Source organism: Aegilops tauschii, chromosome 4 (assembly GCF_002575655.3).
Source record: "Aegilops tauschii subsp. strangulata cultivar AL8/78 chromosome 4, Aet v6.0, whole genome shotgun sequence".
Classification (NCBI taxonomy): Eukaryota; Viridiplantae; Streptophyta; class Magnoliopsida; order Poales; family Poaceae; genus Aegilops; species Aegilops tauschii.
The window spans coordinates 76,906,080-76,928,862 of NC_053038.3; positions in this window are offsets into that span (position 1 = coordinate 76,906,080).

Sequence of the window (22,783 nt, forward strand, 5' to 3'; positions counted from 1 at the left end):
GACGAACTCAAAGATCACTAATGCGGATCTGAGGAACAGGGAGAGAAAAACTTACAGATGCAGAGTTACTGCAGAGATCCGTCGCGTTTTTCTGGTCAAAGTCAGGTTGATGCAGCGGCCGGAGTCGGTGAAGACGAGGAGATCCGCGGCGGCGGCGGTGGAGCTCGAGCGGCAGTACAGTAGCGAGAGGAGGAAGATGACGAAGACATAAGGGTCGGGCCTATTTATAAGGCACGGCTGATGAATGGGCGCGAGAAACGAAGAGGCCACGACGTGATTATCTAGCCACGAAAATGCCTCGATTTTTGGGATAGCCATTAAAGATAAGATCCGTTGGGATATGACAGAATAAAAAAAAGAACTTAATGGAAGATGACGTCACGGCGGGTTACCAGGAATCCAGAAGATGACGTCACGGCGGGTTATAACCTTCGCACAAATGTAAGTCGGAAGATTTTTCTCTCAGAGGGATTGAAGATTGACATGAACCGGTTCAAATCAATCTGGGGCCTAATGTTGAGGATATAACCATTAGAGTCTCCCGCCCAGGAGGGGCCGGGTTACTCATAATGGTCATCACGCGAAGCCCAGTACCAAACTTGAAGACGGCGGGTCAATAATGGGCTTAAGACCCGGAGATGGCTTAAGGCCCGTAGTGATAACCGCTATTATGGTAAAGCTTGTAGTGTAAGGCAAGAATTGTTAAGAGTCCGAGCCGGACACAGTTATGAGCCGGCCGGGACACTGAGAACCGCTCGGCATCAACCTCTCTATATAAAGGGATGACCCGGCGGCGGTTTAGGGACGAGTAAGACCAAACCGATAACCAGGCAGGATGGTTTAGCTCTTGGTGGTCGAAACCCTAATCAATACCACCTCAACTGGACGTAGGCTTTTACCTTCACCGTAAGGGGCCGAACCAGTATAACCCTTGTGTTCCTTGTCCCGTTTAACCCCTTTAAGCTTCCTAGATGCGATGGCTCCACGACTAAGTCCTTGCACGAGGACATATGACGTGACAATTCCACGACAGAATCCTTGACGAAGCACCATGTAGAGCCTCCATGAAGAACTCCGATAAACTAAAGGATGATAGAAAGAAATAGAAGTTGACAACACAAGGTGAAGCCTTGCAATTATTTCGATGGAGCTTCGCGATGAGATAAAGCGGAAAAAAAACTTGGAACTCCGGAAGAAGGAATTAAACACTTGGATGAAACAAGAACAAGAATTATGTTATACGTATCCTTCACCAATTTGGATTGATGACAAGCAACGGATTTGGCATACTACTTATTCTTGTAGAAAAAGGATTGAAGAGAGATATTGCTCAAACTTGAGAAAAGTCTTCAACGATCCGCCGGTAGGATTTGGAAAGAAAAGAGAACTCGAGAACTCTTGAACGAACCACCGTAAGAATTGAAAACGAACGAAGTAAAGGGATGAATCACATGTAAGAATTTGAAAACGAACGAAGATACTTGGGGAACTTTAGATACAAGAGAATGAAGAGATCACGAGTTGACTAGGGAATACTTGAGCGATGCACCGATAAGATTTGGAGAATGAGATCTGAAAGCTGAGAATGAATAATTATGAGATGATGAGTTCCAGCGAATCAAGCTGAAAAGACTCCTGAATTGCTCCGGATTGGTGAAAAGAATACTCGCAGTCAAAAACAATTATGAGAGGATTGCAACAAGTTAGAACCACGCATCTTTGAGAGAACGGATAAGATTGAAGAGGAACTCTTCTTTGATGATACGAGAATGACGACGAGAAACACCACCATGAATTGTTGAGATACTCCGGGATGAAAAATATAAAGGTTGGACCAACGATGAAAAGAATTTGAAAGATCTTGGATAAAGACATTTGACCGATGAAAATTCATTCTTACGTCAAACTTTGAAGAGAATTTGAGAATCGCTCCGGATAAGAACATTGAAAGAAAAGAATGGAGAGACTTCACACAAATAAAAGGATACTTGAATAAGAAATCTGAGTCCTTGAAGAAAAGGGTGGGAGGGTGGGAAAACAAAGGCAACTTGGGTCGGATGAAACAAACACCGTTGAAAAAAAACTGAGGGATGATCTAACGAATGTTGAAATGATCGGATCCACTTGAAGAGAAGCACGCCGGTTGGAAAAGAATTAACATGACGACCTCGATGATCAAGAAGGATTAGTATTCACATAGCGATATGAGAACACCGTTTAGGAAAGGTATGGATTCAACATTTGACTTCTAAGCAACTCGAATACCACAAATAAAACAAAACCAAGGATTTGGCTCGCAGAATAAGCCGGGACAAACATATGATAGAGATTTCGTCCGAAGTTTTTGTGGTGGGGCCCACACGGGCTCGATCGTACAACACCATCATGTACAAGGCAGTGCTCATGACATACGAAGCATCCCCGAGTCGGCATAGCCAAGGACTCTTTCAGACACTACGAGACCACTGTAAAACCAACCGTGGAAAGGCGGACCACTAAACGTCGAACCCCAATCTCATATCATGCCTCTGTTAGGAAGATATCCTAAGAGCTACTTGAATTCCCACTTATAAACTCCCGAAACTTTCTGGTTATGCAATCTGGTGTTGGGGATACAGGGGACACAAAATATATCACCCAAACTAGCAATCCCTAGATCCAGCTATATCCATCCGTCAAGACATAACCAAGAAACCTTCGGAAATCATGTACCTCAACCTTCGAAAAGCATCCGTTATACGAGTTATGGCAATACTCCCGAACTCCCGCCCCAGTACTGGGTGGCGTCGAGGTGATCTCACCAACAACTGCATAAAAGAGATTTTCGATGTCGGCGAAACTCAGGTATTCCAGAACTGCAACGATAAAATTGTGACGACAACACCTCGGAGCTCAACTCCCCGGGACACTGCCACAACCCCTAAATGTCAGGAGGCACCAAGAACAATGTTCTCGTCACAAAACCATCGGAACGATTTCGAGATACCCGCGTGATCCTAAATTTTTTTTAGTGAAATTTGAGGAGAGAAGAGTCAAAACTTCTACGTCAGGAGGCCTCACCAGAGCGACGAAGGGACTGAGGAGTAAAAACAATCCTACTCTCCGATATATATAATCCTAAGACTCTAAACATTTTTGTTCTAGACTCAACAACGCCAGCGATTCGATCAAGCAGGGGGCTCCTAAGTCGGGGATGGCTCTGATTACCAACTTGTAACGCCCACGATGCGGCTATATCTCCCACGTGTCGAGGCACGACTTAGAGACATAACCGCATTGTGGTTTTGTCGCAAGAAGGGTCATCTTCACACAATCCCATGTAATGGGAAAGAATGGGATAACGAGAGTTGGCTTACAATCGCCACTTCACACAATACATAAATTAATTCATACATCATCCAAAATCCACACATAGACCGACTACGGTCAAATCCAAATGAAAATAAGATAACCCCAAATGCTAGATCCCCGATCGTCCCAACTGGGCCCCACTACTGATCATCAGGAAAAGAAACATAGTAACGACCATGTTCCTTGTCGAACTCCCACTTGAGCTCGGTTGCGTCATCTGTACTGGCATCGTCGGCACCTGCAACTGTTTTGGTAGAATCTGTGAGTCACGAGGACTCAGCAATCTCACACCGGCGAGATCAAGACTATTTAAGCTTATAGGAAAGGATGGTGTAATGAGGTGGAGCTGCAGCAGGCACTAAGCATATATGGTGGCTAACATACGCAAGTGAGAGCGAGAAGAGAAGCAACGCAACGGTCGCGAAGCTAGTAATGATCAAGAAGTGATCCTGAAACTACTTACGTTCATGCATAACTCAAACTGTTTTCACTTCCCGGACTCCGCCGAGAAGAGACCATCACGGCTACACACACGGTTGATGTATTTTAATTAACTCAAGTGTCAAGTTCTCTACAACCGGACATTAACAAATTCCCATCTGCCTCATAACCGCGGGCACGGCTTTCGAAAGATAATACCCTGCAGGGGTGTCCCAACTTAGCCCATCATAAGCTCTCACGGTCAACGAAGGATAAACCTTCTCCCGGAAAGACCCGATCAGTCTCGGAATCCCGGTTTACAAGACATTTTGACAATGGTAAAACAAGACCAGCAAGACCACCCGCTGTGCCGACAAATCCCGATAGGAGCTGCACATATCTCGTTCTCAGGGCACACCGGATAAGCTAAGCGTACAGGTACCAACGTAACCCAAGTTGCCAAGGGACGGTCCCGCACGGTGCTCTAGTTTGAACCAACACTCGAAGGAGCACTGGCCCGGGGGTTAAAATAAAGATGACCCTCGGGCTCGCGAAAACCCAAGGGAAAAGGCTTAGGTGGCAAATGGTAAAACCAAGGTTGGGCCTTGCTGGAGGAGTTTTATTCAAGGCAAACTGTCAAGGGGGTCCCATAAATCACCCAACCGCGTAAGGAACGCAAACTCAAGGAACATAATACCGGTATGACGGAAACTAGGGCGGCAAGAGTGGAACAAAACACCAGGCATAAGGCCGAGCCTTCCACCCTTTACCAAAATATATAGATGCATTAATTAAATAAGAGATATTGTGATATTCCAAAAATATCCATGTTCCAACATGGAACCAACTTCAACTTCACCTGCAACTAGCAACGCTATAAGAAGGCTGAGAAAAAGCGGTAACTTAGCCAAACAACGGTTTGCTAGGAAAGGATGGTTAGAAGCTTGACATGGCAATATGGGAGGCATGATATAGCAAGTGGTAGGTAGCGCCATGGCAAAGAATGGACAACTAGCAAAGCAAAGATAGAAGTGATTTCGAGGGTATGGTCATCTTGCCTGCAAGGTTCTCAGAGTTGTCGAAAGCTTGATCCTCGTAAGCGTACTCAACAGGTTCCTTGTTCACGAACTCGTCTCCCGGCTCTACCCAAAACAAGAACACAAGCACAGAACCACAATCAATCACGGGAAATGCACAAGCAACATGATGCAAAACATGAATGATATGAGGGATATGATATGCGATGCGTATGCGTGCTCCGAAGGAAAAATGATGAACAAGGCAGTAACTTGGCAAACCAAGCCTGCCACTGGAAAGATGAGATGATTTCAATCGAAATCGATGTAAAGATCACCGGAAACGGATGCACGGTTTGCAAATGGCAAGCAAAACAAGAATGACACGAATCTGTGATTAACAACATGATAGCACTTAGAATACATCAAGTAACTATGCTACAGCACCACAACATAGCAACAAAGCAAATGACAACATAGCAACAAAGCAAGTAACTATGCTAGAGCTCATGCCCATAAGATGCACACATCAAATGGAACAAAAATAACAAATCCTCAAGTTCTGATAAGTAACAGCAGTTAACAACATATAACACTCTTGCCTCAGAGATTTGGGCATCAATATGGACTCAAATGAACATGGCATAATGAAACAAAATAAAGAGCATCTCGAGGCGAACATTTCGATATATTCCACGCACGAAACAGAGCAGTATGCGATGAGATGTGATGCAACGAAGTATGCCACAGAATGTAAATAATAAGGACTTCGAGAAAATCGGGGGAGGGGAGAAAGCCAACCCTAGCGGTTTGGATCTGGATCGGGCCGAGGCTGCCGGAGCTCGGCTCGCCGGAGAGAGCTCGCGGGGCAGTGGTTCACCGGACCTCCACCGGAGTCGGAGAGGAGGGAGATGTAGGAGGCGCCGGACGGGGAGGGGGGCGCCGGGTGCGCGGGGCGGCGACCGCGGGCGGCGGCCGGAGCCGCCGGAGACGACGACGGGCGCGGGCGGGCGCTCTGTGGGAGGAGGCGGCGGCGTCCTGGGCGGGCGACGGGCGGAGGGAGACCGGGCCGCGGGGCCTGCGGTGGGCCTCGCGGGCTCGGCTGCAGCGCGGCGTACGGGCGCCACATGGCGCGCCGCAGTTGGGCGAGGGCGGTGGCGGCTTTTTTCCGGCCGGACCGGATGTGTCCGGCGGCGCGGGGTGGAAGAGACTAGGGTTTGATCTGCGAAAATTTTCGGAGGGGGGAGGTGTTTTATAGGTAGAGGGAGCTAGGAGACTCCAAATGGAGTGCGGTTTTCGCCCACACGATCGTGATCGAACGACCGAGAGCATGGAGGGGACTTAGATGGGTTTTGGGCTGTTTGGAGGTTTTTTTTGCTGCAACACATAAAAGGACTTTGCAGTTACCCGGTTAACCGTTGGAGCGTCAAACGACCTCCAAATGGAATGAAACTTGACAGGTGGTCTACCGGTGGTATACCAACGCCACTTGGCAAGCCTCGGTCCGTTCCGAGAACGTTCAACACCCGCTCACGAAAAGAAACAAGAGGGGTGCGCCGGAGGAGGTGGGAGTGCCGGATTGTAAAACGGACAACGGGGAAAATGCTCGGATGCATGAAACGAACACGTATGCAAATGAGATGCACATGATGACATGATATGAGATGCATGACATGAACAAAATGCAAAAACAAAAGACAAAACCCGACCACGGAGGGAATATCATAACACATAGCCAAAAATGGCAAGAGTTGGAGTTACAAATATGGAAAGTTACATCCGGGGTGTTACATAACCTCTGCACTTGGAGGCCCAACAACGTCTACAAGGAGAAGGTTGCGTAGTAGACATCAAGCTCTTTTCTGGCGCCGTTGCCGGGGAGGTGAGTGCTTGAAGGTATATCTTTAGATCTTGCAATCAAATCTTTTAGTTTCTTGTTTTATCACTATTTTAGTCTATAAAAGAAAACTACAAAAAAATGGAATTAAGGGTGCCTCATATGCTTCATCTTTTTAATGTCTTCCCTGAAATTAAGGATTCCGATAATTGTGCTCAATTGCTAGAGGAAGAATGCATTAAAATGTTTGGCACTAAATCTTTCAATGATGAGCATGATTGCAATGTTGTTAGTATGGATTCTTTGAATGCCCATGATGCTAACGATATGCAAAGCCACAAGCTTGGGGATGCTATGTTTGATGAAGATGATATGTTTAGTCCCCCAAGTTTTGATGAGCAAATTTATTATGATGAAAGCATGCCTCCTATTTATGATGATTATTGTGATGACATGTATGCTATAAAGAATAAAGATAACCATGAAACTTGTCATCATGATTTTAATTTTCAATTGGATTATGCTTCACATGATAATTATTTTGTTGAGTTTGCTCCCACTACTATTCATGAGAAGAAATTTGCTTATGTGGAGAGTAGTAAAATTTCTATGCTTGTGCATCATGAAAATAATTCTTTATGTGCTGGTTATATCGTTGAATTCATTCATGATGCTACTGAAAATTATTATGAGGGAGGAACATATGCTTGTAGGAATTGCAATAATATCAAGTTTCCTCTCTATGTGTTGAAAATCTTGAAGCTATGCTTGTTTTGCTTTCCTATGCTAGTTGATTCTTGTTCCCATAAGTTGTTTGCTCACAAAATCCCTATGCATAGGAAGTGGGTTAGGCTTAAATGTGCTAGTCATATGCTTCATGATGCTCCCGTTATGTTTCAATTCTTATCTTTTATGTGAGCATCCTTGTCATCATCATGCCTAGCTAAAAAGGCAATAAAGAAAAGCTCTTGTTGGGAGACAACCCAATATTTAACTTTACTGTTTTTGTGTGTTCACATGATTATGATACTGTAGTAATCATGTTTCATAGCTTTTGTTTCAATAAAGTGCCAAGTAAGACCTTTAGGATAACCTACGGTGATAGTTAATTTGATCTTGCTGAAAAACAGAAACTTTTGCGCGCACGAGATTAGTTTTCATAAATCACAGGAACGTGCTTTTCAGTTGATTCTTTTTGCAGAAGATTAATAAAAAATTTGCTTAGGACTTCCTAATTTGGGAATTTTTGGAGTTCCAGAAGTATACTTTGATACAGATTACTACAGACTGTTCTGTTTTTGACAGATTCTGTTTTCTATGTGTTGTTTACTCATTTTGATGAATCTATGAGTAGTATCGGAGGGTATGAACCATAGAGAAGTTGGAATACAGTAGATATTACACCAATATGAATTTATAATGAGTTCATAACAGTACCTAAGTGGTGATTTATTTTCTTATACTAACGGAGCTTACAAGTTTTTTGTTGAGTTTTGTATTGTGAAGTTTTCAAGTTTTGGGTAAAGATTCGATGGACTATGGAATAAGGAGTGGCATGAGCCTAAGCTTGGGGATTCCCAAGGCACCCCAAGGTAATATTCAAGGACAACCAAGAGCCTATGCTTGGGGATGCCCCGGATGGCATCCCCTCTTTCATCTTCGTTCATTGGTAACTTTACTTGGAGCTATATTTTTATTCACCACATGATATGTGTTTTGCTTGGAGCGTCATTTTGTTTTATTTTGTTTTGCTTTCTATTTGAATAATATCTCAAGATCTGAAATTCTTAAATGATAAAAAGTCTTCACATAGCTACATAATTATTTAACTACTCATTGATCTTCACTTATATCTTTTGGAGTAGTTTGTCATTAGCTCTAGTGCTTCACTTATATATTTTAGAGCACAAAGGTGGTTTTATTTTGAAGAAATAGATGAACTCTCATGCTTCACTTATATTATTTTGAGAGTCTTTTAGAACAGCATGGTAATTTGCTTTGGTTATGAATTTAGTCCTAATATGATGGGCATCCAAGAGGGATATAATAAAAACTTTCATATAAAGTGCTTTGAATACTAAGAGAAGTTTGATTCCTTATGATTGTTTTGAGATATGAGGATGGTGATATTAGAGTTATGCTAGTGGAGTAATTGTGAATTTGAGAAATACTTGTGTTGAAGTTTGTGATTCCCGTAGCATGCACGTATGGTGAACTGTGATGAAGTTGGAGCATGATTTATTTATTGATTGTCTTCCTTATGTGTGGAGGTCGTGATCGCGCGATGGTTAACTCCTTCCAACCCTTCCCCTAGGAGCATGCGTGTAGTACTTTGTTTTGATGACTTGTAGATTTTTGCAATAAGTATGTGAGTTCTTTATGACTAATGTTGAGTCCATGGATTATACACACTCTCATCCTTCCACCATTGCTAGCCTCTCTTGTGCCGCGCAACTCTCGCCGGTACCATAAACCCACCATATACCTTCCTCAAAACATCCACCATACCTACCTATTATGGCATTTCCATAGCCATTCCGAGATATATTGCCATGCAACTTTCCACCGTTCCATTTATTATGACACCCTTCATCATTGTCATATTGCTTTGCATGATCATGTAGTTGACATCGTATTTGTGGCAAAGCCACCATTCATAATTCTTTCATACATGTCACTCTTGATTCATTGCATATCCCGGTACACCGCCGGAGGCATACACGTAGAGTCATATTTTGTTCTAAGTATCGAGTTGTAATTCTTGAGTTGTAAGTAAATAGAAGTGTGATGATCTTCATTATTAGAGCATTGTCCCAGTGAGGAAAGGATGATGGAGACTATGATTCCCCCACAAGTCGGGATGAGACTCCGGACAAAAAAAAGAGGCCATAAAAAAAGGAGAGAAAGGCCCAAACAAAAAAATGAGAGAAAAGAGAGAAGGGACAATGTTACTATCCTTTTACCACACTTGTGCTTCAAAGTAGCATCATGATCTTCATGATAGAGAGTCTCTTATTTTGTCACTTTCATATACTAGTGGGAATTTTTCATTATAGAACTTGGCGTGTATATTCCAATGATGGGCCTCCTCAAATAGCCCTAGGTCTTCGTAAGCAAGCAAGTTGGATGCACACCCACTTAGTTTCTTTTATTGAGCTTTCATACACTTATAGCTCTAGTGCATCCGTTGCACGGCAATCCCTACTCACTCACATTTATATCTATTGATGGGCATCCCCATAGCCCGTTGATACGCCTAGTTGATGTGAGACTATCTTCTCCTTTTTGTCTTCTCCACAACCACCATTCTATTCCACATATAGTGCTATGTCCATGGCTCACGCTCATGTATTGCGTGAAAGTTGAAAAAGTTTGAGAATACTAAAGTGTGAAACAATTGCTTGGCTGAAACCGGGGTTGTGCATGATTTAAATATTTTGTGTGAGGAAGATAGAGCATAGCCAGACTATATGATTTTGCAGGGATGAACTTTCTTTGGCCATGTTATTTTGAGAAGACATAATTGCTTTGTTAGTATGCTTGAAGTATTATTATTTTTATGTCAATATTAAACTTTTGTCTTGAATCTTATGGATCTGAATATTCATGCCACAATAAAGGAAATTACATTGATAAATATGTTAGGTAGCATTCGACATCAAAAATTCTGTTTTTATCATTTACCTACTCGAGGACGAGCAGGAATTAAGCTTGGGGATGCTTGATACGTCTCCAATGTATCTATCATTTTTAATTGTTCCATGCTATTATATTATCCATCTAGGATGTTTTATATGCATTTATATGCTATTTTATATGATTTTGGGCCTAACCTATTAACCCAGAGCCCAGTGCCAGTTTCTGTTTTTCCTTGTTTTTGAGTATCGTAGAAAAGGAAAATGAAACAGAGTCCAATTGACCTGAAATTTCATGGAGCTAATTTTTGGACCAGAAGAAGGCCATGGAGTAAAAGAGTTGGGCCAGAAGAGTCCCGGGCTGCCCACGAGGGTGGGGGCACGCCCACCCCCTGGGCGCGCCTCCCTACCTCGTGGACAGCCCGGAGACCCCCCTGACTTGTTCTCGACGCAAAACCCCATATATATACAGAAACCTCCAGAAAATAACATAGATCGGGAGTTCCGCTGCCGCAAGCCTCTGTAGCCACCAAAAACCAATCGGGACCCTGTTCCGGCACCCTGCCGGAGGGGGGGGGGAATCCCTCTCCGGTGGCCATCTTCATCATCCCGGCGCTCTCCATGACGAGGAGGGAGTAGTTCACCCTCGGGGTTGAGGGTATGTACCAGTAGCTATCTGTTTGATCTCTCTCTCTCTCTCTCGTGTTCTTGATTCGGCACGATCTTGATGTATCACGAGCTTTGCTATTATAGTTGGATCTTATGATGTTTCTTCCCCTCTACTCTCTTGTAATATGGATTGAGTTTTCCCTTTGAAGTTATCTTATCGGATTGAGTCTTTAAGGATTTTAGAACACTTGATGTATGTCTTGCGTGGGATGCCCGTGGTGACAATGGGGTATTCTATTGATTCACTTGATGTATGTTTTGGTGATGAACTTGCGGGTTCAGTGACCTTTGGAATCTATGCATAGGGGTTGGCACACGTTTTCGTCTTGACTCTCTAGTAGAAACTTTGGGGCACTCTTTGAAGTTCTTTGTGTTGGTTGAATAGATGAATCTGAGATTGTGTGATGCATATCGTATAATCATACCCATGGATACTTGAGGTGACATTGGAGTATCTAGGTGACATTAGGGTTTTGCTTGATTTGTGTCTTAAGGTGTTATTCTTGTACGAACTCTATGATAGATCGAATGGAAAGAATAGCTTTGTGATATTTTACTACGGACTCTTGAATAGATCGATCAGAAAGAATAAATTTGAGGTGGTTTCGTACCCTACAATAATCTCTTCGTTTGTTCTCTGCTATTAGTGACTTTGGAGTGACTCTTTGTTGCATGTTGAGGGATAGTTATATGATCCAGTTATGTTATTATTGTTGAGATAACTTGCACTAGTGAAAGTATGAACCTTAGGCCTTGTTTCCTATCATTGCAATACCGTTTACGCTCACTTTTACCTCTTGATACCTTGCTGTTTTTATATTTTTAGATTACAAAAGCCTATATCTACCATCCATATTGCACTTGTATCATCATCTCTTCGCCGAACTAGTGCACCTATACAATTTACCATTGTATTGGGTGTGTTGGGGACACAAGAGACTCTTTGTTATTTGGTTGCAGGGTTGTTTGGGAGAGACCGTCTTCATCCTACACCTACCATGGATTGATAAACCTTAGGTCATCCACTTGAGGGAAATTTGCTACTGTCCTAGAAACCTCTGCACTTGGAGGCCCAACAACGTCTACAAGAAGAAGGTTGCATAGTAGACATCAGGCAGCGTCCCATCACGCGCGTGGGTTGGTAGGCGGCCTGGCCGGCTGGCGCCATGTGGCGCGCGAATAGCTGGCGACTAGCCTAGAGCTAGGCTAGCGCTCCACCTGGTTCCCGCCGCGATGCTTCAAAAACCACTAGGCGGCCGCCTGGTCACATCCGGCTCCTGGCAGTCCGCGCCCCGGAGGGCGGACGAAGCAAGATTAACAGAATACTCGGAGTAGGAAGCTGCTGAGGCCTCACGCCTCTTTTCAGCCGCGGCGCCCACCAGCTTCGGGGACTACTGTCGGAGTAATTAGCCATAGGTAGCCTCATCAGCTCCCCATGGCGTTTCAAGACATCGGGGCCGGCTACACCCCTCAGGAATCCAGGACCAAGGTGCCACCTTCTCACCGCCAGCTGGTCCGAGCGGCCGGCTGCCAGAAGGCGGCAGGGCCCAGAAGGCGGCCTCAAAGTGAGCCGACTGCTAGCAGGCGGCCTCCGGAGAGGCCGGCTCCTAGCAGGCGGCCCCAAGCGTTCTCAGAGTCCGCACCCACATAAATACGATGAGACAGGGCGTGGCTCCAGCACGCCTCGCCACCCCTATCCTAGGGCCTAGCGTGGCCACAGTACGCCGTATCCGACGGAGATCTCCCGTCCGGCGCAGCACTGTTGCCACGCTAACCCTAACATCACCCCTGTCAGAGGGAGCCATGCTCCCACGATGGGCTGTCGGTACGGCCTGCAGGCGGCGGGCCCTACTTGACGGCGAGAAACCAGAGGGCGGCTGTCCCTGGCCAGCCGGCTCAGAGGAGGCCGGCAGATGACCAGGCGGCCCTCCCCCTCTTGGGGATTTGTGCGCCATTAACCAGAAGAGATGGGGAGTGGCTATAGTGAAAGCCCGCCAGGCGGCGGTACTGTAGCCACGCCTCCCCCGCCAAAGCATGCATCATTAGCTGCATCGCTACAGTATCAAGCAGCAGGCAGGACCCACAAGCGGCGGGCACGGCCTGCCGGCCAATTACCAGACAAACGGCGGGACCCACCAGCCAGCGGAGAAGCCGGCGGCCAGAGACACTGACGGCCCGGGCCTACACCCGGCCGGATTACCATTGTACCCCTGGGGGGTAGGCCTATATAAACCCCCCAGGGCACCCATGCAAAGGGTTCAGCCTCTTGTTCACCCACACACCCAAATAGAGAGAGGAAGTTAGGGCTAGACTTGTTCTTCTTCCCTCTCTAGAGAAACAGCTCAAGGAGCAAGCTTGTAGCCACCATTGTTGCTTGAGTGATCATGCGGAGACCCCGCAGAGCAGGAGTAGGGGTGTTATCTCCTAGGAGAGCCCCGAACCTGGGTAAGATTCGCCGGCGTGCATGTCTTCGCCTTATCCCGTTTCCTGGCACCGGCGACGTCTTACTAGCCCCCACCATGATAAGCCATCCTTTGGCATATGTCGCACCAAACCCCCGACAGTATGCATGTCCGACAAATTACAACATTTGAAATACAAGCATGGTCTAGGTCCACATGCGAATGATACTCGATAGAATGTTCAAATGAGGCATGCGGGAGGATGGACTCGACTGGAGGGCGGCATGATCGATGGAGAAGAGGGTTGGAGAGGAATGAGAAATAAGCAACACCACATGATTATAATTGAACGGCTCATATAAAAAATAAGTTGTCTCGTTTTCCCTTCCATCTTGGTCACGGAGTAAGATACCCCCTCCATTTTTATTTACTCTGCATATTAGGTTTGACTGAAGTCAAACTTCATAAAATTTGACCAAATTTATAGAAAAATATGAACATTTACAATTGCAAATCTATATGATGTGAAAGTATATTCAATAATGAATCTAATGGTATTGATTTGTTATTGTATATGTTATTATTTCTGTCTATAAACTTTGTCAAAGTTTACAAAGTTTGACTTTGAGCAAAGCTAAAATGCGGAGTAAACAAAAACAGAGGGAGTACGCAAGGACTAGTATAGTTACTACTGCCGGAACATGGTAAGTTGGACCCCAAAATGCGGGCACGGCCCGGGCACACCTCAATTATTCCTTCAAACAGACAGACACCTACATTTAGCACACCATCCGGGTACTTAATCAAGTGTTATGCTTCACTAGTTGAAAAGGAAAAGGGTGGCACCGTACCCAAAACCACCACACTTGGGGCTAGGGGAACAACTTGGTACTGTACCACATTTGAACCAGGGCACAAAAACCACCTGTTCTGCGCCTAATGCGCAACGCGGAGCACTGACGCTCGAATTTGGCCAGGGAAACAGGGAAACCGACATGTGGGGCACACATGTTGGGATGATGTCGCGTAGACTAGTCCAATGGAAGAGCTGGCCCACGACCTCCTCGCCACCGGCAACCGTTCATGTGGGTCGTGGGGGGCAGCAACATGGTGCAGCTCCCGCACCGCCTCTTGACTCGGCGACCGCGGTGAGCGACACGCTCATCGTCGCTGGACACGGTCGACTTCAGTGTGCCGAGGGTGGCGGTAGCGCTGTGGCACGACCAGCAGATCAACACCCGCTTGTCAAGGATGCACGGGGCACTGGAGTGCGCGCGCGCCGCGACGCATCTGCGGAGTGGTGTAGCGCGGGCAACTGCATCCCCAGGACCTCAGACCATGCCGGGTCGTCTTGGTTTTTCATTGACACGTGGGGATCACATGTGAGCAATGGGCATCTCCAACGTTGCCACGACCACAACTGACTACCCTGGCACACCAAAAACCCTTGTCCCTCGCGCCGTCGTGCGGTGCGTTCCCAGCCGGCGCCACCTGCCCGCATTCATGCCGTCCATCCGTATGCCGTCTTTAAGAGGCTCAGTGCCCGAGGAACCAACTCCGGCGACTTAATGATGCACCCGGACGCTTGGCCTCACCGGAATGCTCTACTTAAAGCTGCAATGCCCAGCTAAACTCGACACCATAGAGCATCGTCCTGCTACCTGGCACCACATCCGCCATGACCGCGAGCGCGAACGCTTTGTGGGAGATCTTGTCTTTGGGGATGAAGCTCGAGGTCGCTGCCCTCGCTCAAGTCGCCGCTCGCGACGCAATAGCGGCGTAGTCGAACGCGGACGCGACCGCACAAGCGGTGGCCACGCTGGCGGCCGACGATAGGAGCACCGTCAGCCACGCGTCCTACTTGCCACCGTCCAACGTCCGGCACCGCCGAGGTCGGGGACTCCTCCAAGGATGAGTAGGGCATGGGAGGCGGTAGGGCATGGTGTGCCAACTGGCCGGTCCGTCTCCCGTGTTCTACTCTTCCTCGCCGGAGACTGCACCTTCACTTCACGGGTCTTGAAGCCCGCCCCCGTACATGGAGATCGCTGATGGAGGACGTAGGTCGTCCGTAGAATAGGTTTAGGGTCGGGTTTCTTTTATTTTTCTGTCATATAAAAGTTCGAAATGTAATGAAAATCTGCTGTGTTTGCATTAATCTCGTCCGGTGTATATGAATATTCACAATAATAGTAAGATATATTGTAGGAGTATATGGAATGATGATTCGTTTTTGTGTGTATAAACTTAGAAGGTTTGACCCGAGACAAAGCTAACATGCGAAGTAAATAAACACATAGGGTCTACATACACAATTTATCTTAGGCACTCCAATAGTACGTCCACTACACATTCACGCATTTCACATCTTTCTACATATACGGGAACCTACGAAAGGGTTAACGTAAATGGCCTCTCTCTCTCTTTCCTCCCTGATTTTCATGGTGGTGGGCCCCTCCCTCCCCCAATCTACAATCAACAGCTCACACGTTTCACATTACGTTAATTACGTAACTGGGATTACGTAGGTGTAGCATTACTCGTCCTAAAAAACCCAACTAGGCCAACCTCCCAACATATCGCGCGGGAAAAGACCCGACCGCGCCGTTTTATTTGGATTATCGGATTACTAGTAGTAGTATCAATGGATCGCGTGAAGCACCAAGTTTTTTTTGAGGGGGCGAAGCACCAAGTTTAAAAGGAAAAAAGGCGGTACATTCACAGCACCCCTGTCGCGGTCGCATTGCACCCCACACACGTTTGGTCCTGCACACGGCTCATGCAAATGGAACGCGCTTCGGCTTGCCTCTTCACTGACACGTGGGACTGCACTTGGAGAAACCGACCATGCGCCAAACTCCCCCCGCCCACCGCGCGAACACCCCCCCCAAATTCCCCCCAAATCCCAAATTCAACCGCCCTTCGGCCAACTAGCCAATAATATTCCCCAAACCCCCTCCCCCCGGCCCCCTCCACTCCATTCTCTCCGCCAAAGCCGCCCTCCCCGCTGCGCCGATACGTCGGCGCCATGGTTCGGCGAGGGGACGCACGGCGATCCTCTCGCTCCCATAGTACGCTCTCATAGACTACCGTCCTCTAGCTACGCCGCCACCGCTGGCGACGTTCTTGTGGAGACGCACGGCAGTCAGCGCCGCCACCGCTGGCAACGTTCATGTGGAGACGCACGGCAACTTCTCCCATGGTACGCGCATTCTAGACTGAGGCCCCATGCATGTCGGTGTAGCGCTGAATGTTAGCTGATAGACGTTGTTAATCTCACTGTTTGCCGAAGTAGTTTACAGTCAATATGCTCTTCTTAAGGAGCTTACTTGCCCTGTTCTGCACTCAATCTTCTTAGCTGAGATGGCATGCCAAGCCCGATTAGTTGCTAAAATATCCTGCCATATATTTATTGTGACGTAGATTGCCATGGTCTAGTAGCCAATCAGTTAGGTGAAATAGCTCTACACCGTTTTATACTCGATCTTTGTTGCTGAGATGGCCTTCGATAGTTCGATGGCTGTGTGCTCGGCCTCATTGATTGCTGAAACAGCCTGCCTAGTTTATCACTCAAATCTGTTTGCTGAATTAGCTTTACATATATTTCGTTACTTAGATCTGCTTGTCCAAATATCTTGCCATAGCTTTAGACATCGACGTAGGTATTTTTTCTGGACTTCATAAAAAAGCATATATGTTTTTCCTGTAATATCTAGTAGAAGAACTAATTTGTATGTCTAACAGATGGATAGGACTTGGATAACTTCTGCTCGAAGATTTTCCGCTGCATATGTCGAGGGGGTTGAAAACTTCATGAACTTTATCAGAGCTGAGTACGGTGGTCCGAAATCAGATGTGCTCTGCCCGTGTAGCAGTTTTATGAATTCAGTTAAAAGACCCCAGTCAACTACGCAAAATCATCTACACTTGTATGGGATGTCGGTCACATATACTAGGTGGGTTCATCATGGTGAAGCTGTGAACGTCAATGTTACTAACTATGTGGAAGTAGCAGATCACCATCTTGATCTGCCTGATGCTCAGGTGGAAGAGGAGGAGGAGGTGGTGGTGGCAGAGCCAGTGAGTTTGACCGACATTGAAACAATGCTCAGAAATGCTCGTGCATTTCGTGAACTTTCACCAACAGAAGAAAAACGATGGGCCCGCATGTTGGAACAATGCAACATGTGGCTGTCACCTCAGGAAATAAGCTATTAGTATTCTCAGCTATGGTCACCTTTCTTCAGGTGAAGACATCTGAGCGGATGACCAACAAATCATTCGATGCGATGTTGGCTGCTTTTCGCAAATCTTTCCCAGATGCATTTGAGCTACCACACACCTACAGTAAAATGAATAATTTCCTTCGTGCAGTTGGAATTGGATATGATATGATCCATGTTTGTAAGAATAATTGTGTTCTATTCCGGAAGGATTATGCCAACTCAAGTGAATGCCCAAAATGCAAATCATCAAGATGGAAAGATTATACCAAGATTCCTCATAATGTTCTGAGACATTTTCCAATTATACCAAGATTGCAGAGGTTGTTTCATGATGCTGAAACAAGAGAGGATGTACTGTGGCATTCTAGGAACCAAGAGTACAGAGATCAGAATGTAATGAGCCATCCATCTCATGGTAGTGACTGGAAAAGCTTCAATCAGAAACACAAAAAGTTTGCTGCTGACCCGAGAAACATTAGACTTGGCTTAGCTTCAGATGGATTTAACCCATTTGGCCACCAGAGCGGCACATATAGCATGTGGCCAGTGCTTGTTATCCCTTACAACATCCCTCCAAATGTCTACACCAAAGAATCAAACTACATGATGGCCTTGCTCATCCTAGGTCCAAAAAGTCCTGGAAAGGATTTTGATTTATTCATGGAGCCTCTTGTGGAGGAACTTCAACAGTTATGGAGGGGTGTTCTCACTCGAGACCTATATAGTAGCCCACCAGGTGATTTCTTTCCGCGTGCTGTTATAATTTGGTGCATCCATGATTATTCGGCTTTGGGAACTATGTCAGGGCAAACGACACATGGTTACAATGCATGCCTTCGCAGTGACAGGAATCCACTGTCATACGCAATACTTAGCAAGATATGTTACATCGGACACCGCCGTTTCTTTGCCAAGGACAAGCCGCGTCCTACAAAATACCGAAGACATGTGTTCAATGCAAAGCATGAAAACCGTGATGTGCCAAAGAGGCTCACCGCCGATGAGTTGCAAGTGGAATTAGAGAAGGTCAGACATATTACACCAGGAAACCATCCTGATAATGGTAGCGGGAAAAGGAAGTGTGGCAGGGCAGAAGAGAGATTATTGTTTACCCGCAGGTCCACTTTGTGGGACTTGGAGTATTAGAAAGATTTGGATCTGCGGCATAATCTTGATGTGATGCACATCGAGAAAAATATATGTGACAACATTATCGGCACACTTCTTAATATTGAAGGCAAGACGAAAGATACCTTAAAATCTAGGATTGATTTGACACACCTGGGTATCAGAAAGGATTTGCAGATGCAAGATGAAGGTAAACCACGGGATATGGCACCAGCTGTGTACGTCTTGGACAATGTAAAAAGAAAAGAATTCCGCGAGGTCCTGTCATGTGTGAGATTCCCACATGGATTTGCTTCCAACCTTGAAAGGAGAGTCGGTGCAGATGGCAACAAGGTACAAGGGTTGAAAACTCATGACTGCCACGTCCTACTTCAAAGGGTTTTACCTGTTATCCTTAGAGGATTGGGCCGCCCTGACTTATACAGAGCAGTTGCAGAGTTGGGACAATTCTTCAGGGAACTCCGCAGTAGAAATATCAGGATAGATGCTTTGGAGCGTCTTAGAGACATGATACCAACTATCCTATGTGACCTTGAGAAGATATATCCTCCAGCCTTCTTTGATGTGATGGTGCATTTGGCTGTTCATCTACCTGATGAGGCACTACTTAGAGGTCTAGTACAGTATGGCTGGATGTACCCTATTAAAAGGCGGCTAGGCACTTTCACGGGCTATGTTAGGAACAGAGCTAGACTCGAGGGTTCCATTGCAGAGGCCTACATTGCTACAGAAGCATTGACATTCTGCTCAAAATACATTGAGACAGCTGATCAGCTTAGCAAAGAGGTGGGTGAAGACAATCCCGGGCTCAATGTTTTCGATTGTTCTGTTCGAGTTACAGGGAACAGTTGGCAAGACGACAAACGTAAAGATTTGGACAAAATGGTTTGGTATGTGTTGAATAACTGTCCTGAGATACTACCTTATATCAAGTAAGTGCTAAGTACTACAGCTTATACATCGTAATCTACTAAACTTGCAGCACATTCTTATATATTTAGATGTTTGACACAATCACTATGTTGTGCAGCATCTACAAAAAGGAGTTACTGCCGCAAAATCCAAGAAACATTGACAAACTGGTTATGACAGGATTTGCGAAATGGTTCAAGAGCCATGTAAGCTTTTGAATTGCACTGTTAGTTTTTTAAATATATTGAGTACATAAGATGATCAGCTTGTCTATTTTCTAACCATAGGTTAAGAAGATGTGGGAGGATGGGCAGGCAGTTGAGGATGCCCTTTACGCACTAGAAGTGGGTCCTGATACTCGAGTAAGACATTATGAATCTTGCATTGTTGGAGATGTGCGCTACAACACCCTTGCACGCGACGAAGGCAGGAAGAAACAAAACAGTGCCATCATGAGCACAGATACGTACGCCAGAGAGACAACTGAAATGTATGCTAACATAACAGACATTGTTCAGTTGCAGTATATCTCCAGTTTCGAGGTTCATCGGCGTGTGGTTCTATTGTGCTGTCGTTGGTATAACCTGTTTTCTAGGATCGCAAAACCCAGAGCTGATGATTATTTCAAATCCATCAATGTCAAGGCGGCGTACCAGACCAACGAGCCTTTTATTTTGGCAAATCAAGCAACACAAATATTTTTCTTGGAAGACACATTTGCACGTAGCGATGACTAGGGAGTATTGCAAAGGTTTGATCAGAGGAACTGGTTTAATGAAGTTGCACAACAAGATGATGCTTACACTACTCCTGATGTACAAGTTCCACAGATGTTCCTAATATCTTTGAGAAACATCACGTCAATGACGCTGGCGAAAAGATTGCCTGTTGGGCTGTGGACATACAAGAGTTGATCAAGAAGAAGCCAACGTTCAAGGACATTGAGGATGAAGAGGAAGATGACACTGTGGGGAATTACGATTCAGACTGATACACATGGTGAAGATGTTGACGCTGCTGCTGCGGATGATGATTAGATTGCTTTTGTCATATTTGCCAGTCAGAAGACATTTTTTATCTACTATGTGAAATTGTGTTTTCTATGACAACTGAAACCTGATGAACTTGTTGTTTAGTATTTTGCTGTGAGAACATCACTTATTATGTATGTTGATTTGTGTTTGGTGATTGTATGATGACTAAAACATAATGACATTGTTGTTTAGTTGTACTCATATTTGGCTGTGAAACTTGAATTTAATGACATAGTTTGCTGTTGGACTGCAATTTGCTCGATTTCCTCGAATGGGAACAAAGCTGACCCGACAGGGCCTCTGCTAATTTATTTATTTATTAGAAAAAGGGCCTCTGCTATTTATTTATTTATGAGCAAAAGGGGATACCCCCCGATTTCCGTTAATAGAAATCATTAGATGTTCACAACACTACGCCCAGCCTGCTAAACAGGTTTCATTCATTACTAGTTTTAGAAAAGTGCTCATGTCATAGCCACTGAATACATCACGAGTGCTACATACACTGCAAATAAAGAGACAATCATCCTACAGAGCACATAGATTTTGCCCATTATCTTCACAAGATCTTTCATCTCCTCATTGCTGTCAAGGCCATTCAGCAGCTGTTGCTTGGCCATGATCAGAGGAACTGCATCTTTAACCTTCTGCTCTGCATCTTCCTCTTCTGCCGTTCCTTCAGTTACTTGTCCAACACCCCAACCTGCTGGTATTGGGATTCCTCGGGTAACCAAATAATCAGCGTAGTTTCATTCCCCCACATCAGCAACTTCCCAGAAATACAAGTCACACAAATCATCCCTTTTTTGCACGAATCAAATTGGAAGATCATCAACCAAACTATTAAAAAATCAGCAATTGAAAGCAGCAGAACAACATTTAAACATATTATTACCCCATGATTCGGGCATTTGTAGAAGACTCGGCCAGGGTTGAGGATTGTGGTTGAGACACGACGGATGACTCTGTGTGATTTGCAGCAGTGGCACCACACCAACGGCAGCGGGTTCCGATGAGCAACCGGCTGCGGTGCATGTGCCGGCGGGTGTGTGACGAGACCCACAGGCAATGGTACGGGTGGCGACTTGGCGCATATCTAGTTGTTGCCTGCTGAAGAGTAGGTGGACGAGCAACCAGCGGACATGGTTGCTGCGGCCAGAGCTTCTGATGCTAGGCAGAGTAAGTAGAGAAGAGGAGAAGCGAACGTTGGATATGTCAGTTTCATTACTTGAAGAGTAGCATAGCACCATATATAGTCATAGTCTAGGTTTGGATTCGAACCAGCTATAGGAGCACGTCTCTTTTTTTTCTAAAACTCAGCAACGTCTCTTTACTGGTACACTAGCTTGTTCTGTATGCATTCTCAAGTCTTTGAATTTTTTTTGTGAGGAAGGAAGGAGGACAAAATTGAGAGTTCCTGGGACTCGAACCCAAGACCTCTCAGTTGAAAACCAAGGGTGCTAGTCACTTATGTGGCAAACGTTCCCTAGGTGGAGGACGGCAGACAAATGCCTTTTCCTCGCAGTTTTAGTTGCGACGCAAGATCGAACGGTCGCAGTTTCGGGAATGTTATCAGGCGAACGAGCCCAGTTTTTCTTTTCTTCCTATATATATAAAAGTATGCTACTTGGTGTCGGCTTAGTCAACAAACGATTGTGCCAACCTTGACCGTTGGATTGACATTCAACATCTGTCGTGTTTCTTTAGTCTCTTCTTCCTCCAGCCACCAAAGCCAAACCAGCGCCAGCGGGACTGCCTGCTCCCGCCTCCCACGACTGGCTGTGTTGCCGCGCACGCATCATGGCCACATCGCACCCTAAAACTCTGCGCATCTTCCCTGGCTCCTGTACGTTCCCGTCCGAGGCCTCACCATCGTCCTCCGCCTTAGTTCTCTCGCCGCGGCGCCGCCCTCCGGTGTTGTCAACATGGTCAACAACCGAGAGGAATAAGGAGATGACTGTACATGGTGAGGATGACAGTAGGGACCCAGCAGCGCGCGCAGTTTTTTTCGGGACGGAGAAGGGTATCAACTGGGTTGTGCGGGAGCTGTGGCCCATCTAGCCCAGGTTTTATTTCATATGTTTACCACATGACCAGCCCAGTTTGTTCTTTTCCTTTCGGAAAATGGCTAGCCCAGCTATTTTGTATTTTGCAGA